The sequence below is a fragment of the Podarcis gaigeae genome (genome assembly GCF_964106915.1).
Source record: "Podarcis gaigeae genome assembly, chromosome: 5".
NCBI classification, from domain to species: Eukaryota; Metazoa; Chordata; class Lepidosauria; order Squamata; family Lacertidae; genus Podarcis; species Podarcis gaigeae.
Genome location: NC_139681.1, coordinates 101,138,151 through 101,155,102, shown reverse-complemented (window position 1 = coordinate 101,155,102; position 16,952 = coordinate 101,138,151). Strand labels below are relative to the sequence as shown.

The window sequence follows — 16,952 nt, the reverse complement described above, 5'->3', positions numbered from 1 at the left end:
TGAGGTCCGAGGGCTCTCTGAAACTGAGCTCTGCCCCCTAATTTTCTCCTCCTGGTCAGGGAGACCCCCATTCGGCAGGCAGCCGCTGAGCTCGGGACGCTGTCCATGGTACTTGCTTGTTTTATTTACAAAACTATTTGTATGCCGCTGTGCCATAGAAATAGACACAAAACATAAAACTATACACTAAAATCACAAAAAGCTAAAAACAAGTTGAAAGCAAAAGAATTGAAAGCAAGCATCAATTAGTCACGGGGAAGGATGCAGACTTCCTCTCCTGCACAGGCCTGGCAGAAGAGAGATGTTTTTCAGCAAGTGGACACAGAAGGCACCTGCTGACTCTCCTGTAGCAGGGAGTTCCACAGGCTCGGCTCCTCCTGGTCCAGGAGGGCTCCTTGGTGCTTCCAGCTGCCCGTGGCATGCCTGGGAGGGTGAGCAAAAGAGCTCAGGGGCAGAACACCTGCTTGGCATGCAGAAGGGCCCAGGTTTGATCCCTGACACATCTCCAGGAACAGCCAGAAGAGACTCCTGAGTCTGAAGCCCTGAAGAAACGCTGCCAGTCATGCAATCCTCGAATTGTAGAGTTGGAAGGGGACCCCCAGGGGCCATCCAGACCAACCCCCTGTAAAGCAGCAATCCCTGTCCCTCTGCTGCTCTTAAACACACATTTTCACACCATTATATTTTTCAAAGGAAATCTGCAGATAGTCTTGACATGACCTGCAGGACAAAAAACAAAATAACAAAATAAACAGAAGATTGAAAACAAGAAAAAGCACCCAAAATCATCACAGACAAAACATCAGGCAGAAATGCAGATTGTTCTAATTTATTCCATTTATATCCTACCCATACCTGCAAAGGAGCCCAGATTAATGCAGTCCTGATATGGGGGGGGGTGAGACTTATGAGTGGAGTTGGGGGGGCAAAGGGGCCTGGGACGAGACTCCCCCTGCTCCCCGCTAGAGCCCAATCCCAAGGGCAGCTGCCTGAGAGAAAGCCATGGCACTCTGCTCTGTCCAGAAGGACAATAGTCCTTCTCTGCAACCTCGATGGCTCACTGCTCAGCCTGTAGCTGCTGCTCCTGAGAGGCAAGGGGGGTGCGCAGCTAGACTGCTATGTTCCCATCTCAATTGCAGCCTCCAGATCTCACCCAAGGGGCAGGTTTATTTTTAGGAAAGGTTCCTTGTAGAGTTCTCTGCTTGACAATGAGTTTGCTTTCTGCTGCCAACCCTGGCCGATATTCTTTTCCCAGGCAATGTGGTCCTTCAGAGAAGGTGCTCTTTTTAGGGGGTGGTGCTGTCGTGGAATCACAGGATTGTAGCGTTCGGACCCCCAAGGGCCATCTAGTCCAACCCCCTGCAAGGCAGGAGCCAGAGCTGAAGACTCCCTGATGGCCACCTGAACTCTGTTTAAAGGCCTCCAGGCAAGGAGAGTCCAGCCCCCTCAGGAAGTGGACAATCTATGAAACGCACAACTAGAGTTGCTGCTCAGTCAATTCAGGGCACACCAGAAGCTCACAGGGGGAGAAAGGAGCCCCCTCTCCTCTCCTCACTTTCTGCAAACCAACTCCCCCAACTGCCCTCTTCTTCTGCCCATTTGAGAGGAACAAAGGAGGTCAAAGATGCTTTGGAAAGGTTGGAAAACAACAACAGGCAAAACATGGCATGGGGGGGGAGCAGGCAGGGATGGCTGCCCACCTGAGTTTTATATAAGTTCCAAAATCAATTTGTTCAGCTTCTTGCTGACCCCTTTAATAAAGTTTATTAAAACAGACAATCCCTGGATCATGGAATGAGGCAAGAACTATTGCAGTTACCTAAGTCACGAAGGAGGAGGCCGCAGGGCTCTCTTCACTCCCCCCCCAAACCAGAGAGTCAGGATCTTCAGCAGCCAAATGCAAGTCAAAGGAAGTGGATGTGAACCCAGGGGGGGGGGGAGGCCTGGCTTGGCAGAAAAGGATCCAGGGGTCTTAGTTCCCAGGAAGCCCCCCCCCCCCCAGGAAGCCTCCTGATGGGACCCCTCTCTTCCACACCCCCCCCCCCAGAGAGCTCCTTCCTGCCCCTCACTCCCCCCCCCTTTGGACTTGTTTTCTTTCTTTGTGGGTGGCAGAACAACTGGAAGAAGCAATGGTTCATTTCAACATCCCCACCAATATCGTTACTACTTGTTTTCTGGTTTGCCTTGGAAGAAATAAGTTCCAACCTCCAGCTGTCCGATAACAAATTTCTGATAGATTTCTGCTGCCTGTGAGAGATTTCTGGCCCCTGAAGAGACTCTGAAACTCTGAATTCCTAACTGATTTGCTTTTGTGTCATCGGGTTAAGGTTGTGTTTTTGTTTTAACATATTAATGATATATTGTGGTGGTTTTGGGGACTGCATATGGCTTACAGAATTTTGAAATATTGTTGTTGTTGTTTAGTCGTTTAGTCGTGTCCGCCTCTTCGTGACCCCACAGACCAGAGCACGCCAGGCACTTCTGTCTTCCACTGCTTCCCACAGTTTGGTCAGGCTCATGCTGGTAGCCTCGAGAACACTGTTCCACCATCTTTGTCTTCTATCCAACCATCTTGAAATATTAAGCAGTTTATAAATGCTTTTGAGTGATATAATACAAATGAATGAATAGCTGGCCTTAAAGTGTCTGGTCATAAATGAAGGAATGAAGGCAATGGGAAAGCTCTGAATTATAATTCATCAAGAAGCTCAGGGCTGTCACTTAGGGACTGAATTGGCCAAATGCATATTTATATTTATATTTATATTTATATTTATATTTATATTTATATTTATACCCTGCCTTTTTTCCTGGTGAAAGTCAAGGTAGCTTACAGATAAAGAAGAGAAAACAATTATTAAAAAAAATAAACACTGATGGTATTAAAATTCTCCCTCTCTCTAAAAAAATGTGTTAATTGGCCGAGCAATGCTGGGATCTCTGTGTTATCAACAAACAACATTTTCTGAATAGTCACTATTAATTACTTAATTATTACTTTCCACCTTTCATTTCCACCTGCCCTCCCTCTTTACTGACCTCCGCCTCCACCTGGCAAATTGCTTGTTGCAGAGACCAGTCGGTCAGGATCTGGTGCAACTCCACACCTCCCTCTGTTCCCGTCTGCTCTGAATGCCTCTTCTGCGCTTCTCCCAAACAGAGGCAGGCACCTCCGGGATAAAGCCATGCCATGCAAAATAAAACAAAAACCATTAAAAAAACAATTAAAATGTCTCAAGCAACCACTGACTTTTGTTCGCCTTTGAGGTGCCAAAAGAGTTTTCGTTGGTTCTGCTGCAATTTCAAGGTTGTAGCCAACTAAGTTCTACTTGTGAGTAGGCCTACTGAAATTAATAAGCCTAGTTAACCAGGTTCATTCATTTGGAGACAACTTTCTCCTGCAGAGGCAGGACCCTTTGGCTCTCAGATGTTGCCCAATGAAATCTCCCCTCAGCCCCCAGGAAGGGTGACCAGGAGGGAGGCTGGGAACTGTAGTTCAGCGGCACCTGGAATGCTACAGGGTCCCACACCTGTGAGAATGTCGATCCCGAGGGAAAGAAATGCCCTCTGGCAGAGAAGAAAAACCCACAGCAAGCAATTCAAAAATCTGTTTGCCTGACATCTTTCCACATTTGACGTCTCTTTCAGTCCATATTCCATGCTTCTTTTTCATATTACAAACATTCAAAAGCTAAGCAACAACATGCTTCAAAACGAGAGAGAGAGAGAAATACTGTCCTTTTCTAAGGAAGAGGAAAGTGAGGCGCAGCGGAGGAGGAAAGGGCGAGGTGCCTGGACTCTTCCTTCCTCGCTAGCAAATAATCAGAATTCAGCAGCACAGCAGAGAGGCAGGAAGGGGACATTTTCACAGGGTTTTTATCAGTTTGCTCCAACAGAGAGTGGCTGGCAACACCTCACATTCATGGCTTGAATCAGACCAGGTGACCAAGGAAGGGAATCCTCAGAGATTACGGTATTTGCAGGGAAAGCAAATCTGAGCTTGCCAGAAACCGCAGGAGGGGGAGAGAGGGCTGCTCTGTGCTCACCATGTTCTGCTTGCTGGTTCCCCACAGGCACCCAGCTGGCCACTGTGAGGAGAGGATGCTGGGCTGGATGGGTCCCCTTTGGCCTGATCCAGAGGGCTGTTTCTAGGTCCTTATGGCCCTCACTCCCTTCCAACCCTGCAAGAGCTTGTCTGTGACGCCCACAAACAATGGCAGCCAGGCAGGGAGAAGAGGCCTGGAGCAGCCAAGGGGCAGAGGGAGGGGGCTGGTGGGACTCCTGGTCCTAAACCTGCCCATTTGTCTTTGGACAATGACACATTTACACCAGCCCCCTGCTGTGCTTGTTCTCCTCCACGACCTTTTAATGAGGCCATTAATATTTGTCTGATTGGCCCAACTTCCTTTTTCTCATGGGCTGGCATGAGAAAAACTGTGGATCAGGACAGCAAAGGTGTGTCCAGGGGCCCTGAGACCACGGGGGCTTCTGTCCAGCAGGTCACCCTGTTAGTTGGCCAAGAACAAAACCCCGCCATGGGGTGCCCCACTGGCGGTCTCCTCTCTCTCTTCCAGATGGAGCAACATGCCAGGGACTTGGGCTGCTTCTCAGGGTCTTCAGTGGACAATCACAGCACAAAAGCCTTCCTTCTCTGCAGCTCCATCGAGGTTCAGTCAGAGAGGGTGAAGTGTGGGCCAGGCGGTGAGGGCGGCAGTGAGGACGGGTTTTTCCTTGCAGGGAAAGGGGGTGTTTCTGCTGCAGCAGGAAAGGACGGAGCCAGCCGGGTTTCCTCTTTGGAGAGAAGAGGCTCTGCTCTCCCAGGGCTGCTGCTGCTTCTGTGGAAAATGCGGAAATGGCTGCCTTGACACCAGGAGTCTGACTCCACAGCCCCCTTCCTCAGGCTGGGGGGGGGGGCGCATGCTTTCTGGCCCATGCAGAGCCCAGACCCCCTGCCTCCTTCTGGCATGGGGTGAGACAGTTGATGCGGGGGGGGGGATCCTTGGGTGTGGATTTACTCCACTGCCCAGCTCCTTGGGGTGCCACTCCCCATGGGTCCCTCCAGTCAGCAAAAGGAGGAATCTCCAGCCAAGTTAGAGAAGCAAAACAGCAGTCAGTAGACCTGACCAAGGTTCAAATACAAGAAGAGTAGGAACCCCGAGAATGGGGTGGCCTGAACTTTTAAGACTTCCTCCCTTTTCCCCATAATACATTTCCAACAGCATCATCAATCCATCACAGATATGTCACAAAGTAGGCATGTTTGGCATGAAGGAACATGAAACTGTGACACACCCCTGTCAGTTACCCCACTTCCCAACGCCTTTTAACTACCCTCTTCCCCAAAGAACAGTGGCAGTATTTACACATCCCCTGCACTTCTCCTCTGAAAGGATCAGGATTCAATCCACCATCCCGATGGGCTTCCACCTGGGGTATGGGTTGCCCTTGACTGCCTCCTGCCTCCCATTGTGTGGCTGAGTTCCCACCTTGTGGAGGGGAAGGAGAATGTGACCGTATGCAGAAGGGATTATGGAGTCAGGGGAGACCTGGCTTCCCCTCTTCCAGAGGAACCAAGGAAATCGGTCAAACCGTTGAATTCTGGAGATTATTTGTGAAGTTTCTACAGTTCTCCATATTGGATAGTCAGAGGAAACAGTTTGATACCTGGTACCTGCTTATTGCTACAAATTTATAGACTGCTTTTCTGAGCCTCTTTGCTGTTGCGTATCTATGGTGCCTGTGTCAATGGTCATCGTCCTGGTCTTAGTTGAGGCTGTGGTGGGGACCTGGGTTTTTGGGGGGAGTTGTTTAACTCCCCCCCCCCGGTTTTAACACTGGAAAGGCCTCCTAGCTGAGCAGAGAGCTGGAATTGGGGGTGGGGGAAAGCTCTTGCAAGGCTGGAGTGAGCCAGGAGAGCCCTTGTGGGCAGCGTGGGTGGAGGGGAAGCGCCCCAGCCATGCACCCTGTGTGCATGGAGCCAGGCCAGGCGCGTGACAAGGAGGCCTCCCCGGTCTTCCTCAGCACCAGCGCAGGCGGCCAAGCAGTGAGCTAAATATAGCCTGGCCCCAGAGGGAGAGCCAGAGCCAGAGCAGGGCAGGCTGAAGGAGGCAGGAGCAGGCAGGGAGCAGCCTCTGTCACCAGCCCACATCAGGCAGAACAGGCGCTTCCTCAGAGGGGAAAGGGGGCTGCCCCCCCCCAGGCAGGCACCCAACCTCCTTCCCCTGGCCTTCCTTTGGCCTCCCTCAGCATCTGGCTGCCCACAGAGGAGTCTGCCCTGGTGGTTTTCCTTTAGCACCAGGCTGGGCCAGATCCTGCACCAAGAGGGTCTTCCCTCGGCTCCTGAGGACAGGGTCTGGTCCTTGGCCAAGGGGACCCTTGGGGTCTTTTCCAGCTCTGCGGTTCTATGAACTGTGGGGCTTCCTGCAAACAGAGAGAAAGTCGAGAGAGTGATGAGGTCTTAGTCCTGCTAGAGCTACACGCCAAAAGGTTCCTTTGCCAGAGAGTGACGGAGGGAGCAAAGGAACAGAGCAAAGGTCTGCTGCCCCTTCGTGCCCTGAGGCTCCCTGACTGTCCCAAGCAGGAAGGGCCTCCTCCTCCTCCTCAGCCACTTCCCCAGGATGCTGAGCTCCTCCCCCCACTAGCAGCAACTGCATCAGACATTGGGGGGGGGCAGCAACGGGAGAGAGGGATGGCTGCAGGAGGGGTCATGTGCTCAGGCGCAAGGGGGGGGGGCTTGTTCCTCTGGCTGCCAAGGTGCTGTATCCGTAGCTCCTGGGCCCTTTCAGAAGGGAAGGATGGCCAGCCATAGGGAGTTTCCTGGCCAAGGCATGATGGTGTGCAGCAGCCCCTCCCCTTATGCTCCCAGCAGGGGCTGAATGGCTGGCCTGCCCATGCTTCATCCTGCCCCCCACCCACCCAAAGGTCCGCTGGACACTAGACATTTCACATCCCCCCTTGCACCAGGAGGCAGCAGTCTGTGGCGAGTTCCCTGCTTGTGCTCACTGGCGACACACACGCAGGCACGCACTGCTGCGCAAGATGGATCTGTGGGTGTCAGAGGTGCAGCCAGAGAGAAGAATGGGCAGGAGAGAGACGGAGCTGCTGATGCAATGAAGTCAAACCCATCATGGAGAATATGTTCTGACTCTGACTCTCCCTCTGCCGCCTCCCCAAGCGCTTCCTCAGCCTTCATGTGACACTTTTATTTTGCAATGCCTGGCCAGGCCGTTGGGCTGGCTGCGGCTTCGCTGCTTCCTCTGGCTGCTTTCGACCAGGCCTTTCCTGTCTGCTGGCTGTCTGGCTGATGGGATGAAGGCTGGGGAGGCTGCCCTGTTGCATTGGCAATGGGGGCGCAGGAGGCTTGTCCAGCAAGAAATCTGTGGAGCCCAGCCTGCCCTGCTCAGGGCTGTGCAGAGCTTGTCGAGGGCCAGGGAGGGAGTGCCCAGCCGGCCGGGAGGCACTGGGCATTCTTGGCATGACAGCGAAAGTCCAGTAGGGCCCTGGCAGGGCCCCCTGATCAGCTTAGCCTTCCAGGATGCCCAGCTGCAGCCCCCTCTGGACTTGCCTTTTCCCAGAGACACAGGGAGAGCAGCTGGCTGGTGAGGAGTTGGTTTCCTACCAGCATAAAGGCCACCAGAAGACCCCAGGAAGACCCCTATGATCCCAGATCACCACCACAGCAAGAGCTTTCCCTCCAAAGGGGAACATAAAAAGAGCCTGCTGGATCCGGCCAATGGCCCATCTAGTCCAGCATCCAGGGAACAACCAGAAAGCAGGACCAGAGAACAGGAGGAACACTCCTCTCCTGTGGTTTCCAAACACTGGATTCAGAAGCCTGGCTGCCATCGATAGCTGCCTCCTCCACAAATGTGTCTAAGCCTCTTTTAAAGCCCCCCAAGTTGCTGGATGTCTCCACCTCACTCTGAGCACAATGCAAGCATGCTCAGCCTTGCCTCTTCCACAGTGGCGGAGCATTGCGCACGGCCACCAGAGCAGCCTTGGACCCCAGAGAGAATAAATGTGCGCCACACAGTCCTATGAACAAAGGATGGCCTTTGTCCTATGCCATTGCATTCCCAGTGACATAGAGCCACATAATTGTAGAGTTGGAAGGGGGATCGAACCTGCAACCTTGGCATTATCAGCATCACGCTCTAACCAGGGCAGAACAGAAGAGTCCTGCCACAGGATCAGGCCAAAGGGGCCCCATCTAATCCAGCACCATCTCTTCACCATGCCTTACCCGATGCCTCCTTGGGAAGCGCAGAAGGCCTGAGCAAAGCAGCAGCGACAGCCCCCTCCCCTCCTGGGGTCTCCAGCAGTTGGGACTCAGAAGCATCTCTGCTCTATTTGTGCAGAGAGAGCTTCTTCTTCTTCTTCTTCTTCTTCTTCTTCTTCTTCTTCTTCTTCTTCTTCTTCTTCTTCTGTGATCCCTCATAGCAGAGTAAGATTGTCTTCCATAAACACATTTTTAACAATGAGTCTGTAAGTGACTGTGGAGGCCAATTCTGGATCCACACATCCTTCCACAGTGGGGGCATTGGTTTCTGGGTGGGAGTTGATCACGGTGAGGGTCTGCCAAGCGTGCCACGTTTCTCCCTTGCGTCCTGAGTTCGGGTATCTTCAAAGCCCATGACACCTTTAGGAAAGGCTGTTCTCCAAGTGGAGCGCTCGCAGGCCAGTGTTTCCCAGTTGTCAGTGTTTATACTACATTTAAAAAAAAAAATTGCCTTGAGAGAATCTTTAAACCTCTTTTGTTTTCCACCGGTATTTTGCTTTCCAGTCTTGAGTTGGGAATAGCTGCTTTGGAAGATGATAATCCAAACAGCAAGACCAGTCCAACGAAGTTGATGTTGGAGAATCGTTGCTTCGACATGGGTGATCTCTGCTTCATGGCCATCCTGGCCAGGAGCCAGGATGGCCATGAAGCTTAATTCCATCATGATAACAGCAGAAGGTATTGCAACTAGCACACAAGTTTAGAGAGGTACATTGCAAGAAGTTTGACCACAGTAGCGGTATTACTAGTTCCAAGTTGCACATTCAACGCAAAGTTTCTGTACAGGTTCCAGTCCCTCTCCTTCACTTCCATATTCACCAGACCCACAACAGATCACGAAAAGATTCCACGTAGGTCACAAAGTTAGAGAAATGAACAGACTTTCTGCGGCCTCAATGGATTTGTACTTGAAGAAACTCCTGTTTGCAGGGGATCGTGATGTGTGTTTTGCAGGCAAGACTGCTTCAAGTCAGCTGCAGCTTGTGAAACCTTCATGTGTCTCACTCTGGCCTCCAGGCGCAGCTGCTGCACGACCTTCTTCACCACGTTGGAGGAGCCAGACATGGTCCCCTCGCTCCAGGATCCCGCTTGCTTTATGGGGCAGCCAAGTCAAAGAGGCGCCTTGCAACTCTCCCAACCTGTGAACCTAGTTTCTGACGGGGCAAGGACTGGGGAGACTGAGTCGTGCTGAACCGTCCTCTCAGCTCATTTCCAAATATAAAGTGTAATTGGGAACGGGGAGCTGCAACCAATAATATTGACATGCTGCTCAGTGAGGGTCCCCTTTTCAGGACTTAAAATCTCCTGAAGTGCTCAAATGAGTTCACAGCAGCCAGACAGGCAGTGCTCCAAGCACACCCACCCTCTGCTGTCCTGGGCATGGGTGCAAACTGCCCCTCCTGCCCAGTCGCAACTCTGCCATGCAGAGAAATTAATTCATTGGTGCTTCCTGACCTCGTTGTGTTTGGCCCCCTGCCTGGGCTGGAGAAACCCAGATCGAAATTCAATTTTTAGAGGACAAGAACCAGCAGGTATCCTGCTAATTTTTGAAGCCAGCTTTTTGCTGGGGGGGGGGGGGGAGAGGCGACTCATTATCAGCCCCACCAGGAAGCTTTCGGAAGAAGGCTTCTCTCTGGACCGGGAAGAATCCAGAGGGGACTTTGTTTTTCTGCAGCATTACAGACTCTTAATTGATAATAAGTGACAAATACAAACTGCCACACAGCTTTAAGAAGGTAATGCAAATGAAGCCAAATGCAGTTGCGTAAAAGCATCAGAAACTGAGGTCCATGCACAGCCCCTGCCCCAGAATGACTCAGGCCCCCAATACCCCACGGCTGCCTCCTTCCCTACAGGCCCCCTTGGGTGCAAGACTGGCAGGGGGACCTCCTGGCAAGCCCTCCACCCTCAGAGGTCCAAGGGGGGTCCAGGGGGAGAGTCTGCTGCTGGGCTCTGATGTGCCTTTGCACGCACAAGCCCAGTTGTGAGACTTTTAGTGATTGTTTGGAGCAGCTCCATTTATCTACAGCCACGCAGCCTGTCTCTGTGTCTTTGTGTTCCAGAAGCCTCCTTTGCTTTTCGATTGCACAAGAGGAAGTTGGGCAAAAGGTTAAATGGTGTGAGAACTCCAGCAGAGTCTGGAGACTGGGAAGTCCAGAGATAAAGGTGTCAGCAGCAGCAGCAGCAGCAGCAAGCAAGAGGCAGCTCTCATTTCCAGGCGCCCAAAATGCCCCAGAGCCAAAGAAGGAGGGCCTGGTCTCCGAAGCAGAGGGAGCCAGGGGGCACCTGGGCACCGGAGTCAGACCGTCTCTCCACTGCCTGCACTCTTGCCTGCACTGACTGGCAGCAGCTCTCCAGGGAGGCATGGGACTCTGTGTTTTGATAAGTATTAAGAGCAGTGGCTGGCAGCTTTCCTCACATGCCAGCTTCCCACTCCAATTTCCCCCTTCCATAGCTGCTGCTCCTTGTCCTGGGGGGAAACGGACCACAGTGGCAGCAACACAGATATCTGGTGGGAAGGAGTTTTCCCGGTCCAATGAAGTGGATGCAAGCTGAGAGGTGCCCATTTTGTAGGGTTTGAAATAAATAAAGGTCTTATGTATATAATAAAGGTTCATAAATGTACCAGGCAAACGCGCACATAGATATATAGGCCACATGTCTGAAGCTCCACAGGAGAGAAGCCATGGAGCCATTTTGACTCCCAAACTGACCAGGTGTTTTTTCTGCAAGGTCAGTGGAAAAGCCTCCCCATTGTCTTTTCTTTCACAAATGCTGTCTTAAGGGTATGTCTGTGTATGGATGGATAGGGTGAGCCTGTGATCTGGCTCAGGAACTAAGTATTTATCATTACAAAAGACTGGCCAGGCTCCCCAGGGTATCCAATCAACTAAGCATTAACAGGTAACTTGTCAGACAGGAGGTAATCAACCTACTCAGATTTCTGTTGTAGACCACCCCTTTCCGTGATGTAGGTATGATGTATCTGGGGGTGGTCTTGGACTCCAAGGTGGGCAGTTTAAAATGTCTATATAAGGGCGGGCACACCTTGGTTCTGGGTCTTCCTCCTTCTCCTGCGTGTGAAGGGGGCACCCTGTTGCAACAGTTCAATAAAGATCAGGCTTACTAGCTGCTTTGCTTCTCAATAATCTCTGGTTGGCCTCTGTTTTTTTCTTCCAACCGATGGAGAACCTACAAAGGACTCTTGTGTTCTCCATAATGGAATAAGTGCAGATTTTCATTTATTACATAGGGTTTCCATATTTCCTCTTTTTTTGAGGACACACCTTCTTTTTCAGGATTTTTAAAATTTGGCAAAATGCCTGAGTTTTGTTTGTTTGTTTTTGTTTACAATAACTCAATAATTTTTTTCTAGTGCATTAGACTCAGATCTATGGCACCCGGCTAAGCTAGTCTGCAGCAGAGAATCACAACAGAGCAGCATCTTAAACTAGCTGCATCCTGTATAAACACCTTCTCTGTGGCTGAACTAAAAGGATGATGGCTCAGCTACAAGATCTTGGAGAAGGAGTCTGGGAGGGCAAGAGTTAACATCCCTCTGCGCTTAAGGAGAGTCCATATGTACATGTTAAACAGTTTAATAAATTGTTCTGTGCACATTGATGTTCACAAAGATGTGAACATGAGCCCAAATGCTTTCATGTGGCAAGTGAGGGAGCAATAGGTATTATTATTATTATTATTATTATTATTATTATTATTATTATTATTATTTTGTTGAAAGTTAAGAACATTGCTACTAGCAATATATCACAGCTATAGCCTATATATAAGAGGGGTATTTAAAATGAGTCGTTATGGAAGTCAGCAAATCTGTCCTCTTTTTTTGCTCTTCAAAATCCGTTTGGGTCACTGGTGGCTGTTTTGCTCTCAGGCTCCCTTCCTGGGTGATGTGGCCTCAGGCGACCCAAAGGCTCAGGCTGCAAAGACCCTGAAAGGCTGGGCAGGGGCAGGTGCCCAGGGTGGGGATTCAGGTATTGGCAGAGATGCAGGAAATGGACTTTAAGGCGTTCAGTTCCTCTCTTGGAAGGCCAAAGCAGCTGAGTGGGGCAGAGAGCCTGTTTTTCAGGCCGAAGGGACCCCCTTCCTGAAATCCTGGAGAGCCACTGCTGCCAGCCAGTGTGGGCAACACTGGTCTGGCTCAGGATAAGGCAGCTTCCTTTGCAGCTGATGGTTCCGCTGAGGGAAGCCGAGGTTGTGGCCGAGGCTTTTTGGCCTGCCCTGCTCAGCGGGTGCAAGGAGCTCGTTCCTGTCTATCCAAGGGGCGTGGAAGCCTTTTGAGAGGTTTGGGAAGGAGGGAGAGAGCATCACCCTGGACTGATGGGGTGCAGCATCACAGCGCCCTCCTTGCAGCAGCACAACAGGGGAGGAAGCAGTGATCCACCAGGACCACTTGGGAGACAAAAGACCTCTTGCAGGGACCAGGAATGGCAGGCACAGGTGGGAAATGCTCCAGGAAAAGCCGCCCCCCACCTGCCCCGTCTGTTTGCCCAACAGGAAGAGCAAAAGCTGTTCCGATACAAATGCCTTTGATCTTCCTCCTCTGGGATCCTCCCACTGGCATTACAATGAAGCGATATTTCATGGTACAAATAAACCTGACAAGCAGACATTTGAAAGGCCTTACCAGGCAGGCTGGCCTCTTTACAAGTCCTTTCCGCTGGAGATCTCCCCCCCCCCCCAACTCCTATGCTCCTGGGTCATGTTTACAGCAGCCGGTGGCTTCTCAGGGAGCTCAGAAAGGATGCAGAAGTCTTCCGCGAAAGGACCTCCATGGGCGAGGAGTCTGGCTGTTGCCCTTCTCAGTCCTGTGCCAGGGAATCCATTCCACAGTGCAGAGAACTCCATGGAACTGTGGAACTCCCTCCCACTGGAGGCAGTGATGACCACCAACTCGGATGGCTTTAAAAGAAGATTGGCTAAATCCATAGAGGAGCAGAGAGCCAGGATGGCTCTGCCTGTTCTGAATGTCTGTGGCTGGAAACCACAGGATGAGTGTGCTTTGTGCTCAAATCCCACTTGTGGGTTTCCCTTGGGAAGGGCCATGGGCCTGATCCTGCAGGCTCTGCTTGTGTTCTTACTCCAAGTATGGGAGGATCCGAGGGTGCACCCAAACGAGGAGCCAGCAGGGCCTGCAGGATGCGGATCAGCCGTCATCCACCTGCTGCCGCCCAGCTGTTCTGCAGCACAACTCCCAGCCAGAGCAGCTCTGTGACAGGGCTGATGTCTGTGACAGATCCTGCCACATCTGCCTGGCGCCTGCCACTCTGGGAGTCAGGAGGGTGGAATGGCAGGCAGCTTCTCTGAGGCAGGCTGGGCAAATTCCAGGTGGTGTGGGCGAAGGCCTTAGCAGAGACCCCTGCTGTGGAGAGAGATGGCTGTGCTTCCTCCTTTCATTGCCATAGAGTCACAGAATTGTAGCACTGGAAAAGGTCCCAGGGCCCTGCAATGCAGGAATCGCAGCTAAAGCATCCCTGGCAGAGGGCCAGCCACCCCCTGCTTAAAAGTTCTCTTTCAGTGCACCCAATTGCACAGTTTTGTCTTGGGATTGTATGCCGCTGCCTTTGCCAGGGAGGCTCACCAGGGACTGACCCTGGGCCCTCCTGGGGCGAGACAGAGGCTTCGCCACGCAGACAAGGGCCAGAGCAAGGCAGTGTCCTCTGTGACTGACAGGCTTGGCATCCCTGAAAAGGCTCGTGTCAAGGGGAGCAAAGGAATGCAACGTTTCCTGGGGGTGTTTTTTGCTCCAGCCTCTCTGGAATGGCCAGGCAGACTGGCTTTCTGCTTGCTTTATTCATCATCCCAACATCTGCTGTGATGAGGCTTCCTGGCGGTTGCCACTGGGGGCCTGAGGGGGTTTCAGGCATCCCCAGGGCTTCCAGACTGCAGAGGATCATGACAAACAGGCCTGGTGGCCTCCTGGGCGCCATTCAGCAAGGCCCAGAGCCCGGGGGGGGGGGGAGGGCGGAAGGAGATACAAGGAGAAGGCGGGACGGCCCAAGGCAGAAACCCAAAGGCAGCCACCCCAGGGGGGCACCTTGGAACATGAAGCATCCCTGATGCAACAGCAGTGCTTAGTGTGGGACCTATACTGGCCACCCACACATCATTCCCCTTGCTGTGTGTGCTAAATAGGGGAGGGCTCATTTCCTTCATTCCACCCCCCCCTCCCACTGCAACAAGCCCAAGGGGTCCAGCTCAAACCATTTTGTGTTTTCTGCCTCCTTCCTTCCTTCGCTTGCTGGGCTCTTCCACCTCTGGCTTAACAGCCCCTGTTCCCTGGAAGAGCTCTCCTTGCACAGCCCAGGCGCTGACGCTACTTGGCCTTGGCTTGAGAGGGGATCTCATGCACTCACCTGACCGGTGCCTGGACAGCATCCACCTGGGCGACTCACACCTGGGTCCAGGCAGCAGAGGGTTGGAGAGAACAATACCTCTCAGATCAACAGCAGAGCGGCCACCTGCCACTTCCTTGTTGACCATCTATCTCCCACTCTGAGTCAGCAAAGCCCTCGGCCAGAACCAGACATCCTTTGTTGTGCTTTCAGATCAGGACTCTCTGCCTTCTCTTGATTATGAAACTGTCATCTGGAGGAAGAGATTAAACTTGGAGTTCCTTTGGAGAGGAGCCAGGATCAGGTGGGGTGAGGCAAAGGGGTGCATTCAGCCCTGGGGAAACAGCCTCCCCCTCCCCACACAGCTTGTCCCTGGTGGGCTGGGGGTCATTCCTGTTCTCAGGTATCCAGCACCCAGTTTCTGATCCTGGGGAGGCTCTGGCCAAGGGTTGAGAAGGCAAGGAGCAAAGCCCCCTCTTTCTGGACCAGGGCAAGGTCTGTGGTCCTCTCCTGGGGTCGCAAAGGGCTCTAGTCCTATGGGGCAGGACTGGGTGCTGGAAATCCAGGCTCCTGGTCCACAGGGCTCTGCAGTCCAGAGGGGCAAGGAGGTCCTGGGTGTGTCCACAGCCCAAGTGGGAGGAAAGGGGTAGCAGCATGCCGGGGCACCCCAGCCCCACTGCTGCAGAACAGACAGGGAGAGTGGGCGATCTTGCTGGGTCAGCCCAAGGGGGGCCCATCCAGTCCAGTGTCCTGTTCTCACAGGGGCCAACAAGATGCCCACGAGGAGCTTCCAAGCGCAAGAGGCCCCTCCCCTCATGGGGTTTCCAGAAAATAGTTCCCAGAAGCATCACTGCCTCCAACTGGGTGATCCTGGCTAGGGGCCAAACAGAGCCATCCAGAGCCCTCTCCTCCTCCTCCTCCTCCTCCATGAATTTCTCTGCTCCTCTTTTCAAGCCTTCCAGGAGAAGGGAGTTCCATAGTTTAACTGCAGGCCGTGAAGAAACTTTTTCTTTTCTCTGTCCTGAATCTCCCACCATTCGCCTTCACTGGATGGTTCTGAGTTCAGGTATTACAAGAGAGGGAGAAATATTTTTTCTCCTCCTCCTTTTTCCACACTGCATGTCATTTTACAAGCTCCTCTCCGTCGCCTTTACCCTAAATTAAAGCCCTACATTTCTCCCCTGGAGAGTCGCTTTTCAAGACCACCAGGACCCAGATCCCTGGGCAGGTCCAGGCGCAGGAGCTCTGCTGGTGTCCTGCTCCCTGTTCTGCCCAGGCCTCTGCCTCCCTCTCCTCTGCTCCCCGTGGAGCCAGAGATGAGCGTCTGCCTTCCTGCAGGGATCACAGCGGGAAACTGGAGCGAAAACAGCCAGGCTTATGTAACCAGGCTCCCTGCCCTCTGAGGAGAAGCAGCAGCAGCAGCAGCACAGCCTTGGCTGCTTAAATAGGGCAGAGCGAGGACTGGAGCAGCCAGTCGGTTATTGAATACACACACACACAAAGGAAATTGACATTCGACTCTTGCACAAGCCTCTCCAGAAATTTGGGGCAGGTAACATTTTTTTGATGTAATATAGAGCCTTTTCTTCTCGGTCCTCCTTGGGCCTCTGGTGGTTTCAGTCACAGGTTTATGTTTCTTGCAAGACAGGTGTGCCTCACCTCTTGCTCTTTTGTTTCTTATGACACTCCTCTCCACTTACCTGTCTGCATCTTAGCATGACTAAGCGAGGGCCATACATTTCAGTAGGTCTACTCTGACCGCCACCCACAGAGGGTTGTTGTTGTTGCTTCTGTGACGCACGTTGCACATTCCTAAAGCGCAGGCTCCAATAGGAGGCAGCGTGGCATAGTGGTTAGAGTGCAAGACTAGGAGCTGGGAGACTCAGGTTCAAATCCCCACTTGGCCACAAGGCTCACCGGGTGTGTGACCTTGCGGGGAGAGTCAGTGCCTCTCAGCCTAACCTACCTCACAGGGTTGCTGTGCAGGTTAAATGTGGAGGGGGCGAAGTCTCTTCACCACCTTGAGTGCCTTGGAGGGAGGGGGCGGAAATTGATATAAATGCAAATAAATAAATAAATAGGAGTCAAACCTGGTCTTGGATCCTGCCCCCTGCGTCCTGACAGCTCATACTTCTGAAACACAGAAAGCCACATGGTGAAGAAGGCTGGGAGGGGGCTGGGGGCTCCATCCTGTGATTTTTTGGCGGGGGGGGGGGGCTGCTCCATGGCTTAATCTCCAGCCGTTTAAGTGGGTCTTCCTGTTTTGAGCACAAGGCAGCCCTTCCTGCCAGGAAAAGGCATCCAGCCTTGGAAAAAAA

General features: G+C 52.4%; 1 pseudogene across 1 annotated transcript; it reads right to left on the bottom strand.

The window, feature by feature from the left end:
- Nucleotides 1-9,135: 9,135 nt before the first annotated feature.
- Nucleotides 9,136-9,435, bottom strand: LOC310844519 (guanine nucleotide-binding protein G(I)/G(S)/G(O) subunit gamma-5 pseudogene; annotated as a pseudogene). Its single transcript has one exon. The product of its transcript is annotated as a guanine nucleotide-binding protein G(I)/G(S)/G(O) subunit gamma-5 pseudogene (transcript).
- Nucleotides 9,436-16,952: the final 7,517 nt, after the last annotated feature.